This window comes from Phyllostomus discolor, chromosome 2 (assembly GCF_004126475.2).
Source record: "Phyllostomus discolor isolate MPI-MPIP mPhyDis1 chromosome 2, mPhyDis1.pri.v3, whole genome shotgun sequence".
In the NCBI taxonomy this organism is placed as follows: Eukaryota; Metazoa; Chordata; class Mammalia; order Chiroptera; family Phyllostomidae; genus Phyllostomus; species Phyllostomus discolor.
Genome location: NC_040904.2, coordinates 85,301,132 through 85,327,159, shown reverse-complemented (window position 1 = coordinate 85,327,159; position 26,028 = coordinate 85,301,132).

The window sequence follows — 26,028 nt, the reverse complement described above, 5'->3', positions numbered from 1 at the left end:
TCTTGTTAAAGTATGGGTACTTTGGGAGTGATTGAACATGGAATAACTAAAGTTTATAATAAATTAATGTATCAGAGTAACCGAGGTTCCTAATGGCATGACTGTGGAAGACATTTTAATATGGGGTTGTCACTTGGGATACACCTGGAGGTGAGATTTGGCTGCAACAGACCACTAGAAGCCAGCATGTATGCAATATCAACAAAAAGGAGGCTGGTATCAAGGGGGATTTGGTTAGCATATCCCGGTATTTGTACTTCCTCTTCCTTATGTTTATGATTCTCTAAAACAACTGTTATAATTTTCATCACCTTACATTTGTATGATAACCCAAGCATGTTAATTTGCTATTCTGTTCCTTGTCTTGCTTCTCTCCGATAATCCTCCCTGCAATTTCCAGAATGATCTTCCTAAAGCATAGATCTTATCATATTATTGGAGAGAATATTTATTAATCTGGAAGAGAATCTTTGTAGTTCAGTCTGTAACTATTCTCTGTCTTTCCACTTTTTTCTTCCCTGCCAATCACCTTGAATTATTTGAGTTTCTTCAAACAAAATGTCTTCCCTGCTGTTTCATATGATAGTTACCTGAATTATTCTTCCCATACTTTCTTTTCCTATGTCCTGAACTCTTTACTAATTACTGCAGTCACAGCTAAAATACCTTCTCCTATATGAGGATTTCTTGATCATCAAAACAGGATAATCCTCTCCCTTTGTCTTATTTCTTTACCCATGCATACCTCTATTGCTTTATTGTGCTTTATTGCCACACTTCACTGCAAATAGTTGATTAAGTATGTGCTCCTTGATGGCAGTCCCTGTGTCGTATTTGTCTAACCATTCTCAGTTCCTTGCATCATGTGGGGCATATGGTGAGGGTTCAATAAATCTTTGCATAACACAAGTAATTGGGTTCTGAGGAATAATTGATTAGGAATTCAGATACTGCACTTTATCATTTTCTTTAACTTTTTGACCTTTAAATTGTGATTAAAATTTTAGGCACTTTTTACTGTATGTATAAGTTTCTGAGGTTTACAATTAGACAGCTGTTACATTGGTCCAATATGTGTCATAGACCAGACTATAAGCTTTGAGGCAGGATTTGTAAGCAGAATATTTGGTGGAGAATGCTCCTGGAAAAAATTCCTAGGAGGAATGAGAGAAGCGGGGTTGTGTAGAGAGAACAGTTGAATTGTAATGCAATTACACCAAAGGCCTTAGCCAGTCTCAAGGGGAGTTTTGGAGCTCATTTTAACATTCAGAGATGTTTCAGACAGAGCTAAGGGTACTAATCCTCCACACAGACCAGGCCTTTCATGTGGGATGTTCCAGACAGGCAGTGTAATTCTGGATTAGAGAGCATCCTTACTATAAGGGCAGGTCCTAGACAGGTCTCAGCTGTGAGCTCTCAGCAGCCAACAGTCCCAGTAGCTGTAGGAATAAGTGCATTGGTTGTGGAGAGCGGATCTCAGCAGTCAACCACAGCCACCCATTAAGGAGTTCTCAGGGATCTTTCAATTAATGCCTGTTTTGGCTAATCTGTTACCTTGGCCTCAGTCTCTGATGGAGTTGATGATCTGATAGGTAGGACTTATTTGCATGTAAGCCTCTTTTCATTCCCTTTCCAATGTAATTCTATGTTTTTCTTAGAGTGTTCATTATTTTGCTGCTGCAGCCACTTGCTTTTATCTCATTTTTATGAGCAGCATCTTCACAAAAATAATTGGAGAAGGTAATTATTTAGAACCACACTAAAACAGATAGCTCACAACTAACTACAATTAAGCTATTGTGTTTATTTACAGGGCTGCTATTAAGATAATTAAAGAGAGAAAGTAATGTTGTCTTTAGACAGGACTGATGGGAGGAAAAGGGTGTGCTGGCAGAAAAAATAAGCCATGAGAATATGCTTTACTGAAAAATATGACTCTTATCAACATATGTTTCCATTTAACTGCCCTGACTAAAGCAATTTTCAATGATAGTGACTCCTTCTGTCTCTTTATATTCATCACTATCTTGTTCTCATTGTAACATTTTTAATAAGCAGATACTGTTAGGTGGTGACTTTAGAAAAATCTCAGGTGAAAGCCAAGGAGAGTAACAAACTGAGTGAAAGAAATCACCATAAAGTGACTAAAATTATGAGTTGTGGATTAAAATTTACTGTAAGTGGTCCATCTGTGGCCTTGGGAGTTTTTTACATGAAGGGTCAAATTGGTAGCCAGAGGGATATAAAAGGAAAAATTTCCCATATGAATACTCCCCTCTTTCAGAAGGAGAAATAAGATTAAAGGCAAGCTTTATATTATTGTCATAGGAGTTGGGGTTTTATGGCTTGGTTTGTTTATTTTGCTCTAGGCTTTATTTGTTCCATTTAACCCTTCCATTTCATTAGAAACACCATGGCAGCAGGCCTGGACTGTCAGTACTAAAATCTGATCAGACATCATAACACATCCCGACAGAATTAAGATATATGGTACCTCTAAAGTTGTTGTTCTAAATTTAAGTCAGTGTTCCTTTTCCCAAAGTCATCACTTTTCACCACAGACAAACTTTGTGAGTACCTGCAGTAATATAATTTAAGTATTGCTATATAAATATCTCAGTGTTCATCTCTCTGACATTGCCTCATGACCTGCCTTAGCAGAGTGTCATTTATAAAGAAAATACAGGTCAAACATTAAAAATAAAAGGCTTAAAAAGAGAGGTATGTCTTGCATAAAAGAGGAAAAGCAGCGAAATGCTTTGCATGACATATAGCAAAATGTCCTAATTTTTCCTTTCTGATCTGAGTCTCAAAAACTTCATGTCACCGAAGTAGCTCTTCAAGCAAATGTCAATTCTCCTTTCCCAATGTCTTCCCCATTCTCATCTCTCCTGGCTCTTCTGTCTCTCCTCATCCCTCCCTCTGAATTGTGGCTTCTGTTCCATTCTGTTGTACACATTCCATGCAATCCAATTTAGCCTTTCTCTCTTTGTTGCAACTCTCTCCAACAGTACAAATGAAAGGCAAAGAAGACTGTTAATGAAATCCACATTTAACCACAAATAGTGTACAGGACAAGTTTTTAGATACCCAAAAACCATCATTTCAGTGTTGGTTACATGTAATGTTGCCTATGGTTACCACCCTACTGTTTTACACTAATCCAGTACAAAGACCAATAAAGGAGAATTATACTTTCCAAATACAGCATCTGCTAGTGAAAGGATGGTGTTTGAAGACTACTTATTGCTTGGATACAATAGAGTAATGTAATATTACATTTCCAGAAGTCACCCATATTAAAGAAGATTTCTTAGTTCTCAATGACCTAGTGTGGAAGAGATTGCCACAGTGCTTCTCTGTCTGCAAAGGTAGTCCTTATAACTGGTGCTACTTTCTCAAGGACAAACTTTTCGGAGTTTATCAGTTTATATGCATATATTTAAAATTTGCAAAGCACTCACATATATTTTATATAATTCTTTTGACAATATTGGAATAAACTTCTGCCATTTTTGTCTTAGCTGTCATTATTCTTTTTTCAGTTTAAATAATCACTCATTCATCTCTTCTTTCTGTTATAAAATGTATTTAATTTGTTTCTACCCCAGTGGTCCTTGAACTGTTATCCTCTCTTATAGATGAGGGCAATGAGGCCCACTGATGAAAACACACTGGGGCAGCTGAGCAAAGTTGCTAAATCTCTTCTTTTATCTCCAAGTCTACTACTATGTTCATTACATTTCAGAACCTCATCCAAAAGGGCATACCTGTGACATACACTGTTAGAATAGTCTGTGACTAAATGTTCCATATTTTTTAAATAAGTATAACAGTTGATAGAATGGGTATAGGAGGCTTTAAAATATGAAAAGCCTTATTAAAACAACAAACCACATGTATTGCATGTGTCTCTGCAGCAGGGATCATCTTCAAGGTGTGGAAGGCCTTTAGTATGAAAGAAAAAGAAGGTTCATATAACGAATTTATTTCTAATGCAACAAACATTGTGGTGTAAGGACAGATGAGTGGAAGGTGAAGGCCTATGTAATCCAATCCTGCTGACAATGAAGCAGATATGTTTTCATACTTTTTGCTCTGAAAATCGTGTCTCATTGCATCATAGGAATTTTGGATCCATACATATATGCTATTAAATGATTTTTGTATATCATTTATATAAATGCCCTTTAAACTTTTACATCTGCTTGTAGCTAGGAAAGGTATCTTAAGAAATATTTGTCTCCATTCCATCCCATTCCTTCAGCTCTCTGAAATTAATTTGCTCTTTCTTTCATTGTGTGTTTCCATGAGATAGGATCAAAAGCCTTTTCCTTTATTGCTCTTGGCATCTGGAAGTAACTTCTTGCATTTTTCTGCCTCATTGACTCTGTTTCTTCTACTTTTTGTATAGTTCTTGAAAGTCTCTTTTCCTTTGCCTAAAGCTCTCTTAATTTTCTTTTCCCTTTGTGCTTATCAAACTGTATAATTGTATTATTTAACTTTATAAATAATTTTGAGATTCTGTGTATATAAGTCACACTGTGAATAAAGTACTCTTTGAACTGGGTTTTTCAGTTCAATAAAAAGTCTGGCTTAAACAGCAGTTGCAATAATTGAGAGGTTTTCCTTATTTTTATTTGTTGTAACTTAAACCACTATAACATAAGAAAGAAAATTTACTTCTCTATGACCAACTTAAACTTCTTTATTTTGCATATGTAATTTATTCTTCATCGAACATGCTAACTGCCTCTTTTCCTTTGTTGGTAAGTTCCCCTAGACGCTCTAACACATTTGATGTTATTTGGAAACTGATTGTTATTACATTGTAAAAACAGGCAAGATAACATTATCAAGTTTCAAACTTACATAATTCATAGTAATAGAGATAAATAACCTTGTTTATTTTGGTTTTGCTTTAATAATAATCCCCTGTTGTAGATATTATGAATTACCTACCCATTATCTATGTCCTCCAATTTCCTAACAGAATCTCAATTTGTTTGAAGGAGCAAGGTGATCAGCTGCTGCCATAGGTTCCAGTAAATGAGAGAACCAGAAGTCACTTGGGAGAGGTGTTAGGAAAAGTAATTTAAAGGAAATAAAGTCATTTGACTTTGACTTGTAATTTTCCCCTTGACCTTTTTCCATTCTTGATCTTTCTAGTGCTTCTGTGGAGAAAGAAAACCATCAGCTATAAATCCAACAATTATTCTGTGAGCCTGAGGAAAACAGTCCTCTACCATTCTGGTATGGTAGATATTAAATAGAGAAAAAAAATCTGGGTCACTGGTGAAAACATGGATCTGCCATACCGAGTTTGGACTATCTGAGAACTTATTGTAGAAAACAGAAAACCCTTTACTCTTTTAAGGTAGCATAGGTGTGAATTATATAAATCCGCTAGTAAAACTTAACTAATACAATATCAGAATTGGAGTGGGTTAAGGGTACCATTTTAATTGGGTGATATGGGAAATGGACTATGTTACCTGATGCCTCCTTTTTTCATCTTTAGTGAAGCTGTTGCTTACCTCCATCATGCCTTTTATTGTAGGTTGGGTTGCTTGTTTGACTTTTAATACTTCTTAGATTAGGCTGTCTGGGAACCAAACACTGAGACAGAGATTGCCTAGAGGATGTCTGTTGTGAAATGTCTTACAGATCTACTCTTGTGGGAACTAAATGAAGAGGAAATTGGGGAAGAGAGTAGCCAAAGAACATATATGCATGACCCATGGATATGGACAACTGTGTGGGAGTTGCTTCAGGGACAGGGGCTCTGGGTAGAGGGGGGCAAAAGGGGAAAACCTGGGACAATTCTAATAGCATAAACAATAAAATATAATTAAAAAAGAAAAATAAATGAATAAATAAAATAGCAAGGCAAAACTGAACCTCTAAGGGTGTGACTTACCCAAAGTCACACAGCTAGTTAGTAACAAAACTGAGGCTCAAACTCAAGTCATCTAGTCCTGAACCTGAAGTCTTTTGCTCTATTACACTACCTCTCTGAAGTGTTCTTGAAGGCCTGAGCTCCTCTTTCAGACTGGAACCTGAATATATAGCAACCTCTGTCCAGCAGGCAGGGCAACTCAGCTCTTTAGAAGTGATTGGTACTTGGATTTACTTGCAGGTCCTTGTTGAATCAATAAAATACAGTTTGGGTTTTTTTTAATGTCAAAAAAGAGAGGAAATTATGAGATAGAAGACTTAATCTGTAACATAGTCAAAAAAGACCTCAGACAATGCCAAGAGGGCTCTGCTGCTAGAATAGTGCTTTGCAGGGGATACTTTGAGGCAGGGGCACTGGACTATTATATCCATCCCTTTCCTCAATATAACCAATCTTTGGATGTGAGCTTTTCCCAGGGAAATGTGAATGTTGGCAAGAAGGGCAATTCTCAAAGACTCTCAGCTAATAGCCTTCAGATATCATCCCTTCAGGAGCTGGGTGAATGAGTGTCCCAGGGTGAAGAGAAGTGTGCACTGTGGTGGACATGGAGATGCTCTGCCCAAACTTGCTTTTAGGTAAGCACTTACTGCTCAGCTGCTGGGTTTTGGGAACCACCCTGCCTGGTTTCAGAAGCTGTAACTCCCCCATGGCTAAGGCTGAGTGAGTGACCTTTGGACCATAAGCCACTAAGGAGACAAAGCTTATCTCCCTGGCAGGAGCCCTCTTCTGCTCCTTTTATTTCATCTATAACTGGCCCCCAATGCTTCGTCAGTTATCCAATGATGGGTAAGATTCCCCAAGGGGGGGAATGATCTAAGACAAGCATGATTACATGGGAAGCCCCCAGGGAAGGGCTTGAGGGGCTATGGAGAAAGGGGGTGATAGACCCTTGCCCCTCCACTTCGACAAAGCCTGAGTCCTCATTCTGTCTGCAAAAAGTCTCCTAATCTCTTGGATGCCTTACTTCCCCTGCCTGACTTAAGCCTGAAACAATGACAGAGGGTTGTGCAGCCCTGTGCTGGAAAGGGCAGGCTCCCTGAGTGATTGGGCCTAAGAAAGAATATGTAAAATCCTGTGAAACCTGCTTTGTTAAGAACGTTCTTATTTAAACAATAAGGGTACAAGCAGGAAATTAGTTGGTTTCCCAAAGTTTTGTAGCCATTTAGCTAACAGACTCTGACTCAGAATAGGCCCTCAGAATTCTTTGTATGTTATCTATTGTTTGATCATTACTGTTTGACAATGATTAATGAGCTTTACCTGTATTCTTGTGCAAACGAACCCAATAAAAGCCCACTGAGGAAAAGGCTCTTGGCCCTTTTCCTTTGAGAGATTGGCCACCTTTCCTCCCCAAGCAGATCACGTCTTGGTAGACTTATTCTCACTGGTGGTGGCCAGGGGGGCCCTGTGGGCAGAGCACCCCCTCCCCACCCCGAGCTGGGAATGTATTTAACAGATAGTCATTATGGATAAGCTCCTTGGGGATGGCTTCAGTGGTAAAGAGCTGCCTTGGAAAAATTTGAGGGGTCCCCATCCACTGATTTACCAAAATGGGGTACCAAGTCCTCTTCATTTAGCCCAAAGCATAAAAATTTCAACGGGTGTCAGCTCCAGGGCCCCCCAAGTTGTTGCCTGAGGCTGTTCAGGCCCGCATTCCAGTTCAACATCTGCACTTGCCCAAGCCTACTTCCTCCTTCTCCTTTCCACCGTGTTAATACTAAGGGCACTCCCTGATACACATCTTGAACACTAACCTCAGTTTCAGAATGTGTTGTCTCGAGAGCAAAACCTGCAAACTCAATTAGGTTTCAAGCTGAAAACCATATTTGTATATTTCTTCCCAACTCCATGGTTGGTGATACCACACCGTAGCTTCAGATTAGCCATGATGAGAATATTTACATTAAAGCACAGTCTGATATGGAGTCTAAGGTATCCCCACAGTCTAATACTTTATTGGTTGGGTCCACTTCCTTCATATAATAGGAAGTTATAAAAAGAACTTTCTAGAAGTTCTAATGAGCTTTTTTGTTGGGGGGAAAAAACCTACAAAAGAAAAGTTAGTAGAAATGGGAACCCGGAGACGGAAGGTAGCGGCTTTACTCTAGGCAGTGTTTTTCTTGGCTTTTGTGAAGAGGGGGGAAACTCTCAGATCGGTGGAGAAACAGAGCAAGTGGGCAAGGTTACCGAATCACTTTGGAAAGCAGGACATCAAAAATTATTGCACTCACTGGAAAACTAGACAGTAAGGAGACTGCTACAGGACAAAAGGGGCCCAGGGATCAGCGCGGGGTCTAGGGTGGGCAGACCCCAGGCCCCCCTGGTGCTCCAGGGTCTGCCCCAGGGCTCCTGGGAGAGGGAAGTCACTGCTCCCTCCCCCGAATACAGGGGGTGAGCAACTCCAAGGGAGAACGTGTTGCTAGAAGGAACAGATTGGCCAGTTGGACTGGGAAAAAATCGCCCAAGGAATATGAACACCCACCCAGAGACTGGGGAGAAGTGAGGGCCTCTAGCCGACAGGACCAGGGGCAGCTTGGAAGAGCGCCAGCACCCCTAGCCTGGTGGAAGTGCAGATCAGTGGAGAGTACGAGCCGGCCACGCTCAGCTGGCGCCCCATAGGGAGGCCGGATTGCGAGCTGCGATCCTGGGAGGGACTTGGCACTTGGTGCATTCCTACAGTAGTGGCTCAGAAATTTCCAGCCAGCCCGACGGGGGGAGCCAGGAAAGGCACCAACACCTGGTCGGAGTGTGGTTCGGCTGGGAACACGGAGCTGGAAATGGCTGGGCTCGAGCACCGTCGGGAAAACTGACTGTCGCGTGCCACTGTGTTCGGGGGCGCCCAGGGTACCTGACAGACTTGCTGAGATCTGGCTGGGAGAGAGAGAAGCATTTCAAAGGTCCCTCAGCCAGCTGAAGCCAGCAAGATCAGAAAACCTGGTCTGGCCAGTTAGAAACCAACAAGAGGGTTTTTTTTGTTTGTTTTGGTTTGGTTTGGTTTGTTTCTCTGGCTGTTGTTGGTTGATTGATTTTATCTTGTGTTTTATGTGACATTTTATTTTTCAATTCTTATTATTTTTATCTCGTAATCCCTTAAGTTTCTCTTCCATTCAACCTAATATTATTCCTTCCACTCCAAATTTGTCTCTCCTGCACTACATCTTCTGCTTTTCCTTCCTTTTTTTTAATCTTGCAAATTACTGTAATTTGTATTATCTTTTTCTCACTTTTCCGATATTTTTTATTTTAATAATATTTTGGTATTCTTTTTCTTTCTGTATAATCTTCTTTGCTTGGCTGGTTATACTGTCATTTGATAGGTTCCCCCCGGTATCTCAGTCACAAGGTGTTGATAAATTACTATCCTTCATCTGTGTTCCATTAATACATCTCTCAAGGTTCTATACTCTTTATTCTTGTTATTTAGACCTCATCGCTTCTGCCACAAGATTGTCACTTTACTATTACTGCTAGTAAGACCTAGTCTATACAATTGTAAATGCTTCTCAATACCCCTACCAGATCTCAGCCCACTTTGCAATTTTCTGAACTATACTGTTGTGGTGGTTGTCTCTATTCTTTTACTCACTACTCCTATATACTAATCTTTAGTCCAACCCTACCTTAGAATCTGACCTCCCACAGCCTTACAGCTTTCTAGATCCAACTAACAATCCTCTCATCCCCAATAAGAGTCTTACCTTCTTTCCATCCTTTCTAAAATGCGGATAGTGGGGTGGTGGATCACGGTTAACACTATAAGGAGCCAAAGGGTAACCCATCTCTTCTCTACTGGCTGCTAAAGTAAATATCATAGTATACTGTCTTGCTGTTTTAAACCAGTTTGCCTTACTCCTCCAACTGATCACAAAAAAGAGTAGGGGGAAGCTGTGAACACCAGGATACACGAAGGAGATTGCACCACTGAATCTCACAAATATTCTACCACAGAAGTTCACACCATAATTACAGGGAATCAGAACAAATCAAATTAACAAACAAAAAGAAAAAAGAAGAAGCCCATGAACAATGAGAAAACAGAGAAACAACCCCCAATTGAAGGGAAACGAAGAAGCCTCAGGAAAAATGCTAAATGAAATAGAAGCAACTCAACTATCAGATAGTGAGTTCAAAATAATGATTACCAGGAAGTTTAATGAACTCACAATGAGCTTTCAGAAATTAGAGGGAAACTACATCAATCTCACTGCAAACTATGTAAACATGAAAAAGGAAATAGAAACTCTCAACAAAGGTCAAGAGGAAATGAAGAATACAATATCTGAACTGAAGAACACAGTAGAAGGAATGAAAAGCAGGATTGATGAAGCAGAAGATCGGATTAGCGAGCTGGAGGACAAAGTAGAAAACAGCATCCAGAAAGAGCAAGAAAAGGAAAAGAGGCTCAGAAAGAAAGAAGAGGGATTAAGAGAAATGCAAGACAATATGAAACGTAATAATATCCATGTAATAGGGATACCAGAAGGAGAAGAAGAAGAGCAAGGGATAGAAAACCTAGTAATGAAGGAGAACTTCCCTAATTTGAAGAGAGAAAAGGTCACACAAATCCAGGAAACACAGAGAGTCCCAATCAAGAGGAACCCAAAGAGACCCACCCCAAGGCACATCATGATTAAAATGACAAAATTTCAAGACAAAGAGAGAATCTTAAAGGCAGCAAGGGAGAAAAAGGAAGTAACATACAAGGGAGCCCCAATAAGGCTAACAGCTGACTTCTCAATGGAAACACTTCAAGTCAGAAGAAAATGGCAAGAAATACTCCAGGTAATGAGAACCAGAGGTCTGCAACCAAGGCTACTATATCCAGCAAGGCTCTCAATCAAGATAGAAGGCCAAATAAGAAGCTTCCCAGACAAAAGAAGTTTAAAAGAATATACCTCAACCAAACCAGCTCTGCAAGAGATTCTAAAAGGACTGCTTTAAGGAAGGGAGAAAAAAGAGAGAGAGAGAGAGAGGAACACACGTACATAAAAGACAATGAATAAGTACCTATCAATAATAATCTTAAACATAAATGGATTAAATGCTCCAATCAAAAGACATAGAATAGCTGATTGGATAAGAAAAAATGACCCACATATCTGCTGTCTACAAGAGACCCACCTCAGGATAAAAGACCTACACAGGCTGAAAGTGAAGGGCTGGAAACAAATCTTCCAAGCAAATGGACAGGAAAAAAAAGCCGGGGTAGCAATACTCATATCAGACAAAATAGACTTCCAAAAAAGGTCCATAAAGAGAGACCCAATAGGTCACTTCATAATACTCAAAGAAAGAATCCATCAAGAAGACATAAATATTGTAAATATATATGCACCCAACATAGGAGCACCCAAATACATAAAGAAAATCTTAGAGGACTTCAAGAAAGATATGGACAGCAACACAATTATAGTGGGAGATTTTAACACCTCACTATCAAAAATGGACAGATCTTCTAAACAAAATATCAACAAAGATATTGTGGCATGGAACAATAACCTTGATGAAATGGACTTTACTGATATATACAGAGCCCTCCATCCAAAAGAAGCTAAATATACATCCTTTTCAAATGTACACAGAACATTCTCAAAAAAAGACCACATGATAGGACACAAAACAAGCCTCAAAAATTTCAAGAAAATTGAAATCATACCAAGCACTTTCTCAGACCACAAGGGACTGAAGCTAGAAACCAACCCAAAGGAAAAAAACAAAAACACTCAAAATCATGGAGATTAAATAGCATGCTATTAAACAATGAATGGGTCAAGAATGATATTAGGGAAGAAATCAAAAGGTTTCTGGAAACAAATGAAAACGAACTCACAACAACCCATAACTTATGGGACATAGCCAAGGCAGTCCTGAGAGGGAAGTTCATAGCGATACAGGCCCACCTAAAAGGTTAGAAACATTCCAAACAAACAACCTAACCCTACATCTACAAGAACCCGAGGAACAACAACAAAGGCAGCCCAGAACAAGCAGAAGGAAGGAAATAACCAAGATCAGAGCAGAATTAAATGACATGGAGACTAAAAGCACAATTCTAAGGATCAATAAATCCAAGAGCTGGTTCTTTGAAAAGATAAAGAAAATCAACAAGCCTTTAAGCAGACTCATCAAGAAAAAAGAGAGAAGACCCAAATAAACACAATCAGAAATGAAAGAGGAGAGATTACAACAGATACCACAGAAATACAAAGGATTGTAAGAAATTACTACAAAGAACTGTATGCCAAGAAATTTGAAAACCTAGGTGAAATGGACAACTTTCTAGAAATGTATAATCTTCCAAAACTCAATGAAAAAGAAGCAGAAAGCCTGAACAGACCAATAACAACAAAAGAAATTGAAGCAGTAATCAAAAAACTCCCAACACACAAAAGCCCTGGACCAGATGGTTTCACAGGAGAATTCTACAAAGCATTTAAGGAAGAGCTAACCCCTATCCTTCACAGACTATTCCAAAACGTACTAAATGATGGAAGACTCCCAAACTCTTTTTATGAGGCCAGCATCATCCTAATCCCAAAACCAGATAAAGACACAACAAAGAAAGAAAACTTCAGGCCAATATCACTGATGAACATTGACGCTAAAATCCTCAACAAAATCCTGGCAAACCGCATCCAACAATACATTAAAAGATTATACACCATGACCAAGTGGGATTCATTCCAGGGATGCAAGGATGGTTCAATATTCGCAAGTCAGTAAATGTAATACATCACATAAACAAAAGCAAAGACAAAAACCACATGATCATATCAATTGATGCAGAAAAAGGATTTGATAAGGTACAGCACCCATTCATGATAAAAACACTCGGCAAAGTGGGAATAGAGGGAGCATTCCTCAACATAATAAAGGCCATATATGAGAGACCTACAGTCAACATCATGCTCAATGGCCAAAAATTAAAATCTTTTCCACTAAGATCAGGAACAAGGCAAGGCTGTCCACTTTCACCACTTCTATTCAATATAGTAATTGAAGTTTTAGCCACAGCAGTCAGACAAGAAAAAGAAATAAAAGGCATTCAAATCAGAAAGGAGGAAACAAAACTGTCACTGTTTGCAGATGACATGATAGTATACATAGAAAATCCTATAGACTCTACCAAAAAACTGCTTGACCTAATAAATGAATTTGGCAAAACAGCAGGATACAAAGTCAATATCCAGAAATCAAAGGCATTTCTGTACACCAACAACGAAACAGCAGAAACAGAGATCAAGGAAAAAATCCCATTTGAAATAGCAAAAGGAAAAATAAAATATCTAGGAGTAAACCTAACCAAAGAGGTAAAAGACCTGTATTCAGAAAACTACACAACACTGAAGAAAGAAATCAAGGAAGACACAAACAAATGGAAACATATACCGTGTTCATGGATTGGAAGAATTAATATAATCAAAATGTCCATACTACCCAAAGCAATTTACACATTCAATGCAATTCCTATTAAAGTACCAATGGCATATTTCACAGACATAGAACAAACACTTCAACAATTTATATGGAACCATAAACGACCCCGAATAGCTGCTGCAATTTTGAGAAAGAAGAGTAAGGTAGGAGGGATCACAATACCCGACACTAAACTATACTACAAGGCCACTGTAATCAAAACAGCCTGGTACTGGCATAAAAACAGGCACATAAACCAATGGAACAGAACACAGAGCCCAGAAATAAGCCCAAGTCTCTATGGTCAATTAATATTTGACAAAGGAGGCAGCAACATAAAATGGAATAAAAATAGCCTCTTCAACAAATGGTGTTGGGAGAACTGGACAGCCACGTGCAAAAAAATGAAACTTGAGCACCAACTTACACCATATACAAAAATAAATTCAAGGTGGATAAAAGACTTAAATATAAAACGTGACACCATTAAAGTCCTAGAGGAGAACGTAGGTAGGAAAATATTGGATATTTCACGAAGAAACTTTTTTACTGACGTGTCCCCTAGAGCAAGGGACAGAAAAGAAAGAATAAACAATGGGACCTCATCAAAATTAAAAGCTTCTGCACAGCTAAAGAAAACATTATCAAAATTAAAAGAGAATCAACTGTATGGGAAAACATATTTGCCAATGATACCTCAGACAAGGGTTTAATCTCCAAAATATATAAAGAACTTACAAGACTGCACTCTAAGAAGACAAGGAATCCAATTAAAAAGTGGGCAAAGGACTTGAACAGACACTTCTCCAAGGAGGACATACAGAAACTCCAAAGACACATGAAACGATGTTCAATATCGCTAGCTATCAGACAGATGCAAATTAAAACCACAATGAGATACCACTTCACACCAGACAGAATGGCCATCATAAACAAAGTAACAAACAACAAGTGTTGGAGAGGTTGTGGAGAAAAGGGGACCTTAGTGCACTGCTGGTGGGACTGAAGATTGGTACAACCACTATGGAAAGTAGTATGGAACTTCCTCAGAAAACTAAAAATGGATCTGCCTTTTGATCTGCAATTCCACTGCTGGGACTCTATCCTAAGAATACTAAAACACCAATTCAAAAGAACCTATGCATCCCAATGTTCATAGCAGCACAATTTACAATAGCTAGATGCTGGAAGCAACCAAGATGCCCATCAGTAAACCAATGGATTAAAAAACTATGGTACATTTACACAGTGGAATTCTTTGCAGCAGAAAGAAAGAAGGAGCTCCTACCCTTTGCAACAGCGTGGATGGAGCTGTTGCAAACAGCTATGCTTAGCGAAAACATTATGCTTAGCGAAACAAGCCAGGCAGTGAAAGACAAATACCATATGATTTCACCTTTAACAGGAACCTAAATAACAAAACAAAGAAACAAGCAAAATATAACCAAAGACACTGAAATAGAGGACAGGCTGACGGTGACCGGAGGGGAGAGTAGAGGGAATTTAAGGGGACAGTGGGAAGGGTTCACAGGAACAAACTTAAAGGACACATGGTCATAAACTAAGGGGAGGGTGGTAATGGGAGGGAGGTGGGGAGGGTGGGAGTGGGGACTGGATTGGGAGTAAAAAGGAGAAAACTGTATTTGAACAATGATTAAAATAAAAAAATAAAAAAAAGAAATGGGAACCCTATTGCTGCAACTGATTTGGGGGTTGCAATCCATTCACATCTTCTCCCTCCTCTACTCCCATGCCTCAGTGATCCCTTCTGCTGGTTTAGGCAGCTAACCTGCTAAGTGGTGCAGACCAATGTGTGTTAATAGACATGCTCCCTCTAAACAAATACTCTGATAGCTAGTATTTTCCAATTTCTGTAGTGTAAATATTTTCACCTTCACTAATTTCAAGTTACAAATGTAGTATTACTTCACATGGAGTTTAGAAGAGTTGTATAAAAATGGTTCTCAGCTTAGAGGCCAGTGTGAACTGAGTTCAGTATAGCACCATTCCAGGCCCTCAGCTCTGGGTTGTCTGGTAACCATGCTTCTCTTTGGTCTTGGCTATTTCACTCAACCACTTACCTTCAAAATTAAAGTATCAAACACCAAAGAGTATCTCAGTAGACCAGAAAGTTGCAAACATATTCTTCCTGCTCACTCCATGTAGAGCATCCTGCCTCTTACTAATGGCCAGAGCCAATTTCCATTGCCAGGATTATGACTCCTTTTCATGAATCTTAATAGAACTCTTGCCCTGATCCCTGGTATAACTGTTTCCCATTTGCTAATCAGGGTCTCTTCGCTATCAGAAACCAGAGTTGTGGAAACAGGTAGCACATGATCTGTAAAATCACTAAAAGTGATGAAAATAACAAGAACTTATGTCTATATCCTAGTTCCTGAATTCATGCACTCTCTTTTTTGGAAATAGCACCAGCTAACAGTTACTGACTTAATTTAAATGGCTATACCACTTCCTAGACAATGGTGCCCCATTCTGACAGAGTATTGTCTCTCCAAGCTAGTGCTTCATTCCCATTTTAAAAGGTGTTCTACATTTTTGACCATTTCTGAGTAGTGTAGTATGTGATACAACTAGTGGGTCCAATAATCATGGGTCCTCTGATACATCCTTGCTTTATAGTGAGTTATTTGTCTGATGCTATATTACGTGGAATTCCATGTCAGTAGCTCTGATCATTCATGAGCACTAAGATGGTGGCAATGGCTAAGACTTCATCAGCAGGAGACTCCTCATACCTGGAATATAGACCAATTCCAGTTATGATAAATTTCTGCTTCTTCCAGAAAGGAAGTAGTCCAATATAATCTATGTGACACCAAAAGGTTCTTTGATATCCTTTAGGAAGAATGCCATATCATATAGTCAGTGTTAGTGTCTGTTAGCAGCCTGTTAGACAATGGATAATAGCAATAGCTAAATTGGTCCTGGTTTGTGGGAACCCATGCACTTGGGCCTACACATAAGCTTCAATACTGCCAGCTTGGCCTTGCCCTCTATGTGCATAATCATCTGGCTTTAGATTAGCTAATGACCCAATGAGCTGAGTCATTCTACCTGGTGACTGATTTTCTCTTCCATGTTGCTCTAGTGTTCATTAACATGCAATGTAATTATTGTTATACTTGTTCTTACTCCCAAAATTTCATTGCACTTCTCTATCCTAGAAGTCTTTGCCCACAATTTAAGGCCTTTCTCTTTTCACAGTCATTTCATCAACCAAGACATATTCTATTATTTATATATATATATCAAGTATTAAATAAATATTCATATATATCCATTTCTATTTACATACAAAATGAATAAATGAATATACAAGTATATTGCCTGAACTTCTTCCCACTGGGAGGGGTTCCTATCTCCCCTTATTCATGTCTTTCACAGAGACTCTTCATGAGACTTTAGTATAGCAACAAAATATTGTATTTTGTGGTCATAGTCATACTGAGCCAATCCACTTTTGCACCAAGTTTGGCTATCAGCAAGTTACAAAAATCCCTTTTACCCACTGTAAGCTGTGAGTTAAAGAAGAGGCTGCAATAAAGCAAAAATTTCTCTGGCTGAGTAGCTCAGTTGGTTAGAGAATTGTCCTAATACACAAAGTTTTCAGGTTTGACACCCAGTCAGGACACATACAAGAAGAAAAAAAAAACACACAGATGATTCTCAGTTAAGACACACTCTACAAGGTAGATACCTCACCAGTACTCCTCAAAATTGTTAGTCATCCAAAACAAAAAAGTGAGAAACTGTAACAGCCAAGAAGAGCTGAAGGAGATATGCTACCAGTGAATAACATGATGTACTAGATGGGATCCTGGAACAGAAAAAAGACATTAGGTTGAAAACTAAGGAAATATGAATAAAGTATGTACTATCATTAAAAAAAAAAGAAGGAACCAACAAATGCCAGAATAAGTGGAACAACAAATCAATGTTTCTCTCTCTCTCTTTCCCTCTCTTATCTCAAATGATAAAAAATTAAAATAAATAAAGTGAAGGTGGATTCCATTGTATAAGGCATTGATTGTTATGTCATTTAATTGTGCAGTTTACTTGGAACCTCTGGTGTATCCCCTCTATTCACACCGCATACATGTTGCTGTTAAACTTATGACTTGGTGTATCTGACAGAACCTGGCTCTTGACAGGCAGTTGTGAACACAGTTAATTGTCATCTCCTAGTCAGTTGTTTTATATCAGGGCCCAGTAGCAGAGCACCTCCTCTGCATAACATGGCTTTGATCCGGAAAACTAAGAGTCTAGGTTGTGATTCTCCTACTGTGCACAGCATTTTTCCCATTGCCAATACTCAGATAAAACAGCAGCAGCAGCAGCAGGGCTGCTTGCAGTGCACCCTGATCCTGCTGCAGTACCTTTTATTCCCCAGGTCCCACTCAGAGCTGGTAGCCTTTTGTGTTACTTGGTTTTGGGCTGACTTGATATACTCCCAAACTGGAATATACTGCCTACAGAACCCAAAATAGATCTAGTAGATACTGAGGTTTGTTTTGTTTTGTTTTGTTCAGTATGGAAGGTGCCAGTGGCTATAATTTGCCTTTTCCTTTGTCCTGTTATCCCCAGGAGTACAGGACTCATAATAATTACACTCTTTTCCATCAATCAGTCAATGCTTTACTGTTCTTAGGATTTGTTCTGTATCAGAAACTAGGCAATGGATTATGGCTTTTTTGAGAGGTGAAATCCTTTACCTCCTAGTTATTTATTCTTTAGTTATTTTATACTTTGAGAAACATCCTTTTTGATTGCAAGTGTTCTCTATTACTTATCTTTACAGCTCTCTTAGATCAAAGTTCCCGCAGGTGCAGGTCAAGAGAGTTCCAGGTGTTGTAGGGTTCCAGTGATTTGCATGAATCATCCTAGGTACACTCAATTCCAAATTCCAGGGTCCCATGAAGGACATGACATTGCCACAGTATACTTGCTGGAGCAGGGGTTTCAGCTTTCCCTGGAGCTCTGCAACTCTTATAATGAAGTCCTGGGGCCTAACTCTCACCTTTATCAGCCTATCTTTGTAGGATAGTTTCACATGAGTTTCACAACGCTGCAGAAGAAGTACTATGACTTCCACATGTTTTTACTTTACCTTCACTTGGTGATTCAACAACTTAAACTTTTCAGTCTTTTTCAATATACCCAGGTTAGTCAACAAGGCCATCGATAGCCTTTACAGGCCACCCATGGCCTGTAAAGAATCCTCATACATTCTTTATAATTAACATTCTCTATTTCCTGTAAAAAGCCTAAGACACTGTACTTCCTAATGCATTTGGTATCCCACCCCGTGTAGCACTTGTGAAAATTCTGATGACTGCACTCCTCTAGTATTCCCACAGCAACTAGTTCTCCAGTTACACTAGTGATGGTGTCTTCATCGCCTTAGAGCTGGCTCCAAAATCCCGTTTTCTCACACTTTTAGCTTCAAGCCTCTTAGTTTTACTTTCCACAAAATCAACTCTATAATGGAAATGTATGTGCAGGGAGTTTATCAGAAGAGCCCTACAAAGCGATACCTGTTGGGGAGTAAGGGATTATTATGTTTTGGAAGAAGGAAGTGTCACAGAACAAATCAGTTGCAACAAAGGGAGGAGCTTCAGGAAAAATCAGTCTGGGGTTTCATGAGGCTCAGGACTTCCTGCCTCAGAGCTTCACAGCACTTTTTTCCTTTGTGGCAATGAAGACAGGGTTTTTACTTATTCATAACAATTAGTCATTGGATGTGGATTGCCTCTGGGGAAGAGTTATGACCTTACATCAAACAGGTCTCTTCAGAGAAAGAGACCTATTGAGGGAAATTCTCAGAGCATGACCAAGCCAAAAGTCACGGCCATCAACACCACCAGCAACTGGGGGAATGAGTGCCTTGTGCATAATGGAGGGATGCGGGTATAGCATACATTGTCCTCAGTCTGGACTCTGAGCTTCTTAAATGAAGTAAAATGACTTATTCATCTTCTCACCCTCAGAACCTGCAATAATGCCTGGCATTTACCAGAAGATCAACAACTTCCTGTTGAATAAATACAAACATGTATTAACAGGCTACAGCAATTATTTGTTAGAGATATGAAACAGTAATTCACAATTTTTATTTAAATAAAATAAAATATGAAGACTTTTTATTTAACTTTACTTATTCATTATTCATTCTCTCAACACATACTTGTTGAGTGCTTTAACATAAGCTAGGCATAAAGTAACACATTAAGGCAAATGATTACTCTTAATGGACCATATGAGCATATTTTAGCCTTTTCATTTTTTAAAGGAGAACAGCTAGCTCCCCTTTTCTTTTTAATAGCCTTGTTTGAAAAGGCAGCATGGAAATTGATGGTATTTCATACCCTTTGGGTTTCCACTAGCCATCACAATGATAATCTGCTCTTAAATGGCTAACTAACATTTGCTGTATAGAGGAAAATAATTATAATTGTTGCAGTCGCCACTCCCCTAACACCTGTGTGCTTAGACCCTTCACTTTATTTAGAGTTCAGTACAGACTAGAGATAGAAATAGCAGCAATCTAAAACAGACAATCCCTTAAATTAAGACTCATTGATTGCAATTTCTCAGTTTTGGCATGTACTGACATAAATATATAAGCAATGTGTTTCTTCTGAGAAATGAAATTCCTTTTCATAACCTGTTTTCTTTATTAGAACCAAGCTACTGCACTTGTGCACATTTGTTCACCCTTGTTTTTGGCAGGGTTAAACGATACAGCATTGGACTAATTCACAGTTGGACAGAAATTACATGATGACTTCCATCAATGATCTTAGTATTTATCACTGGTTTATTATGCACAACCTAGATTGAAATGGTATGTCATGCAGTTATTTAAATGTAAAAATGTTTTAAAATATACATTTTTCCTGTGATAGACTATTGCTTCAGTAAACATGTGACCTAGTAGCTTCCTATAATAGATGTTTTCTAGAGCAAATTCAGTCAAAAATAAGCAAATGTATGACCATCTCTTTTTTTATTGTTTATTCTATTACAATTGTCATTTTTCCCCTTTTCCCCACTCTCTTAGTCCCCCCTTCACTCCTTTGGTCAATCCCCACTTCATTGTCTATATCTTTCACTGATTACCATCTGGATCTATTACAAACACACACACACACACACACACACACACACATATATATATATATATATATATACACACACACACACTTTGATTCACACCAATATGGTAGGAAGGAAAACAAGTGTTCCTTTGTCCAACCATGTCCTATGTTTGTGTTAACAAAACCACTTGAGTGGAAGTATTCAGGTTTAAAGTATTCTCCACTTATGAGATCATTCCATAATAATTCATTATCTTATGAATGATAACTTGTCAAAAATATTTTCATTACATTTCCATCTCCCACACTATTTTTTCTTACCTTCACCTACAATATTAACAGGGAATTGCTATTTTTAATTCTTTCAGTAATTTAAATGATCACTGCGTGTTCTAGAAATCTGTATAACAATTGAGCATTAAACAATAAACACTCAATTTTGTTAACACAAGTATTTCTGCTTTAGAGAAGACTAAAATTTGTTTTTGCTATAATTAATAACAGAAGCAGGTATAAAAATTAATGTCCCAGGTTCAGTTTTTATTATTATTACTAATTTACTAAAAATTAGTAATAAAGAAAATCTTGTGGGTATTTATAGTAAATTTCCATTGGTATCTATATAAATTCTTGATCTAGTGCAGTGAGTTTTTCAATATTAAGTGCATGGGAATCACCTAGGAATCTTATTAAATTGCAGATTCAGACTCAGGAGGTCTAGGCCTAGGGCAGAGCCTAAAAATCTACATTCCTAACAAACATCCAGATGATGTTGATGCTGCTGATCAATGGAATGTATTTTGCTAGGAAAGGTCTAATAGATGTGTTCTCCCTCTGATAAATTATATTAAATAATTTGATGGTAGGACATTAAAGCATTGTTAATGTATCACTCATGCCTAGTAAAAAGAAAAGAAGAAATGAGGAAAATTCAGAATATTTTATGCAAAATATTTTTGAGTGAATGTGCAATTTGAGAGGAAAATATGAGGGAAAATAACTCCAAGAGAAAATAAAAGTTCAATATTAACAAGTTATAATCAAACTCTCATTTCATTGTTAGCTCAGTCTTGAAAATGATTTTAGTTTTTGGAAATGGTGAATGTGAATATCTTCACTGGTATCATTTTGACATTCTTTTTGAGATGCTTAATGATAGCTAGAAGTATATGGCAGATATTTAGTGTTTGAACAAAGCTAAGTGAAGTTCTTATTCAAACTCTGCTACTAATATACTTACTCCTATGGAAAAATATCTTAGTGGGCAATATTTTCTAACCTCAGATATGAAAGCATTAGATATTTTCAAAAATATCTTTCAACTTTAATAGATTATGTTGTTATGATTCTGATATATATTAATGAAGCAATTTGATAGCCTATTTCTGAACACCCACAAAAATTTTTTTAAGCTGTGGAGATCAATGCTAGTCAATATCAGTGTATGGGACAATATCTTCATATTCTTCACCTCCAGTTTATTTCAAACTTTAAAGCTACATTTTTATTCTCCAATAAGCATTGAATGCTTTTTCTTTTCCATTCTAATATCACCCATGCAATAAATTCCAAATTGCTTGTTTTGACATCCTCAGCTAGATGTTAGGTAATACTTAAGAGCAGCCTTAATTTAAACTTCTCAAGTTTACTTGTGAATTGCTGGAGATAGTAATAAAACAAAGACCATCTAGTAGTGTTTCTTAGAATTAAACAATCAGAGTAATACACATTTTGAAACAAGTGCAACAAAGGTAATAAAAAGAATAACCTAACATAAATTAAAAATGAAGAAATTCCTCAACTCAGTTACACTAGAAAATTAAGAAATGTTACAAAATTATTCAATTCTCAAACACATACAAAAAGTACCTTCTGATTCACTCTTTAAAATATAGGAATTTGTGTATTTTAAATATAGTTGAATCTTAAAAGACTAGCTGATACCTAAAGTTTGAGAAACACATCATTATATAAAGTAAAGTAACATTTGTAAAAGAAGGATGTCTTCTTGAGATGTATAGATCAGTGATGAAAACTCCTGGATCAATGAAAGATACAAATGAGGGATTCAAGCTTGGCAGTCATGGATTAAACTGCAAGCATTACACTGTTGCTAATGTTATTTATTAACAGGTAAATCTCAAAAAGATAATCAATGAATTAATATTTTACTATGGCTTCAATATTAAGAATAATTTAAATTAAAACTAATACAGAATGCATTGTGATGGGACAATAATAATAAACTACAAATTCTACTCAGCATATCATTTAAATTTACATTTGATAAAGCTAATGCTAAAACACTAGCAATTATTGCTATGCTGATAGTAAGTTTTCTTATTTATAATTTATAAACTTTTATAATCTAGAAGGGATTTGGGTGGTTTTTCAAAAATTATTTAGTTCTGTGAAGTGAAGCAGAGAATAATAAATACTGCATAGAATCACATATGTGGAATGTCAAGATAATAAAATAAATTAGAAGTTGTACTCTTAGAAGAAGAGAGTAGAAAAGTGGGCTTGCCATGGACCTGGGGGCAGAGAGGGAACTTTCGAGAGGCTGGTGTAATGGTACAAACCTTCAGGTACAAGATGAATAAGATCTGGGGTTATAATGTATAACTTGATGACCATAGTAGGTAACACTGCATCATGTAACTGAAATTTGTTAAGAAAGTAGAACTTAAATGTTCTCATCAAAGTAAGGAAAGAAAGAAAGAAAAAGAAAAGAAAGAAAAAGGAAGGAAGGAAGGAAGGAAGGAAGGAAGGAAGGAAGGAAGGAAGGAAAGAAGGAAGGAAGGAAGGAGAAAGAGAGAGAGAGAGAGAGAAAGTTAAATTTGTAAGCTGATGGATGTACTGTTTGGTGAAATTCTTTTACAATGTATATGTACATAAACATATATTGTACACTATAAATATTTTACAATTTTTATATTTCATTTATACCTTAAAGTTAAAATATGTATATAAGATAAATATACAACTTAGAGCTTTTTAAAGTTAGCAATGATTTAAAGATAATACAAAAGAATAAAAAGTATTATTTAGATAGCAGATGAATAGTAAACAAAACTTTCTTAAAATGTAGTATAGAACAGTCTTGTTAGTCAGAGGATAGAGATATTTTTTATTTGGTTGAAAAAATGGGAGCATACTAAGCAGTGATTTATAAATGAAATAATTATGTAACCAAGGCAATCATTTTCAGTCCACACTTTCTAGGAACTGAAATACAAATAAGATCAAATAGGTTGCAAGTTCTCCTCTGCTCACAGAGGAGCATAACTATGCTTCAGAAAAATAGATATTTTTTATGACAAAAATATTTTTTAAACTATCATATGCTTCTATCTGTAATGGATATTGGGTAATATAATGGAAAGTTCAGAGGAAGCTAAAGAAATTGTTTCTTATAGCTGTTTCTTAAACAAGTCTTTAATAAATGCAAAAGCAATAATAAAAATTGAATTTAATTTCTGGGTAATGGCAGAATAGAATCACCCAAAATCTTCCTCCCCACCTAGACAGTTTTGCTGGCCGAATCTGTTATGTGGAACAATTTTAGAATGTTGGAGCTATTAAAAGCTTGTAATTTTCAGGGAAAAGCTTAAATGATAAATTTCAGTTAATTTTAGTCAGTTTCAGCTCTTGGAACAGTAGTTGTTCCTCAACCTATCAGCCCCATGTCATGCATCTGTGTCAGTGTTCCTGGAGCAGTTAAAAAAAGGTCTGTGGGAGCCAGGATGGGCAGAAAGGACCCTGTTCTCTGAACACCAGGCATCTATGCTCTGATCACTGACTGCTGATTCTGATCACAGAAGTATAGACAAAGAGGCAGCAGTGATTACTGTTTTACTTTCTTTCATGGTTACAATTGCCTCCTCAGGTTGAAGTAACTTCCAGGGAATATAAAGGGCAGTGCTTTTTTATTTACCTTAATTTTTCTCTTTTCCACTTTTGAGCCAGCCACTGAAGACTAAACAGTGAAAAGCAACAGGAATAATTAGAAAAATGCTGCACATGCCGAAAGGGAAAATGCAGGCTCATTAAAAGAACTGAGGATGGAGGAAGGGAGGTATAAAGGGGCTAAATGATAATGGAAAAATATAATAAAGATTATATATTTAAAAAAAAGAACTGGGAAGACTTTAAGTTTACAGCTGAGGCTGATCCTGAACACACAGGCAGTGCACAACAATTAAATACACACACACACACACACACACACACCCCAAATCCTGAGAAAGGAGCAGAATCTAATTTCCAGAGTTGCCACATTATTAAGTTCAAGTGTTCAATTTTCAACAAAAAGTAAAGATCAATAGGAATACCCAGGAACAGGAAAGTAAGGCTCATTCAAAAAATAAATAATCGAATAGAAATAGTTCTTGAAAAAAACATGATTGTGAATATGCCATGCAAAAATACTGAAATAATTTTTAAAAGATGACTAAAGAACTAAAGGGAGACATGGAGAAAGTTAAGAAAATAATAAATGAAAAATTAAAATAGCATTTGTGACATAAAATCTAAAAAGAAATCAGGAAGAACTTCTGAAGCTGAAAATATACACACTAATCAGGATGCAAATTTTACCACTGTGATTCAAAATCAAATTTGAGCAGGCGGGAGAAAGAATCCATGAACACAAAGAAAGAACAATGAAAATGATTAAGTCTGAGGAACAGAAAAAATAAAAAATTGAGGAAAAGTAAACAGAGCCTAAGAGAAATGTGTTTACCATCAAATGGACCAATATTTGCCTTAAAGGAATTTCATAAAAAGAAGAGAGAATATTTGAAGAGATAATAACCAGAAACTTTTTTAATTTGATGGAATACATGAATATAAACACCCTAAAAGTTCAACAAAGTCAAAATAAGATAAACTGAAATACACACATTAAGGCACCATATAATCAAGACAGACAATTTTGAATGAGAAAGAAGTGACTCATCACATACAATGGATATTCAGTACTGTAACCAACAGATTTTAAAAAAATTAAGGATTTTATTTATTTATTTACTTTTAGACAGGTGGAAGGGGGGAGAAAAAGAGGGAGAAAAATGTCAACGTGTGATTGCCTCTTGTGTGCCCCACACTGGGGACCTGGCCTGCAACCCAGGCATGTGCCCTGACTGGGAATAGAACTAATGATCCATTGGTTTGCAGACCCACACTCACTCCACTGAGCCACACCAGTCAGTGCTATTACCAACAGATTTTTATTAGAAATTTTGTAGACCATAAAGCAGTGGGCTAATATATTCAAAGTGCTTAAAGAAAGAAAAACAGTTTCAAACAAGAATACATGTTTAGCAAAACTGTCCTTCAAAAGTGAGGTAGAAATTAAGACCTTCCGAGATAAACAATAGCTGATAGAGTTCATTACAATTGGAGTTACCTTGCAAAATATACTAAATGGTAGCCTGCAGGTTGAAATAAAACACACTAGACACTAACTCAAAGCAGTATGAAGAATAAAATTTCAGTAAAGAAAAATACATGTACAATATGAAAACTAAT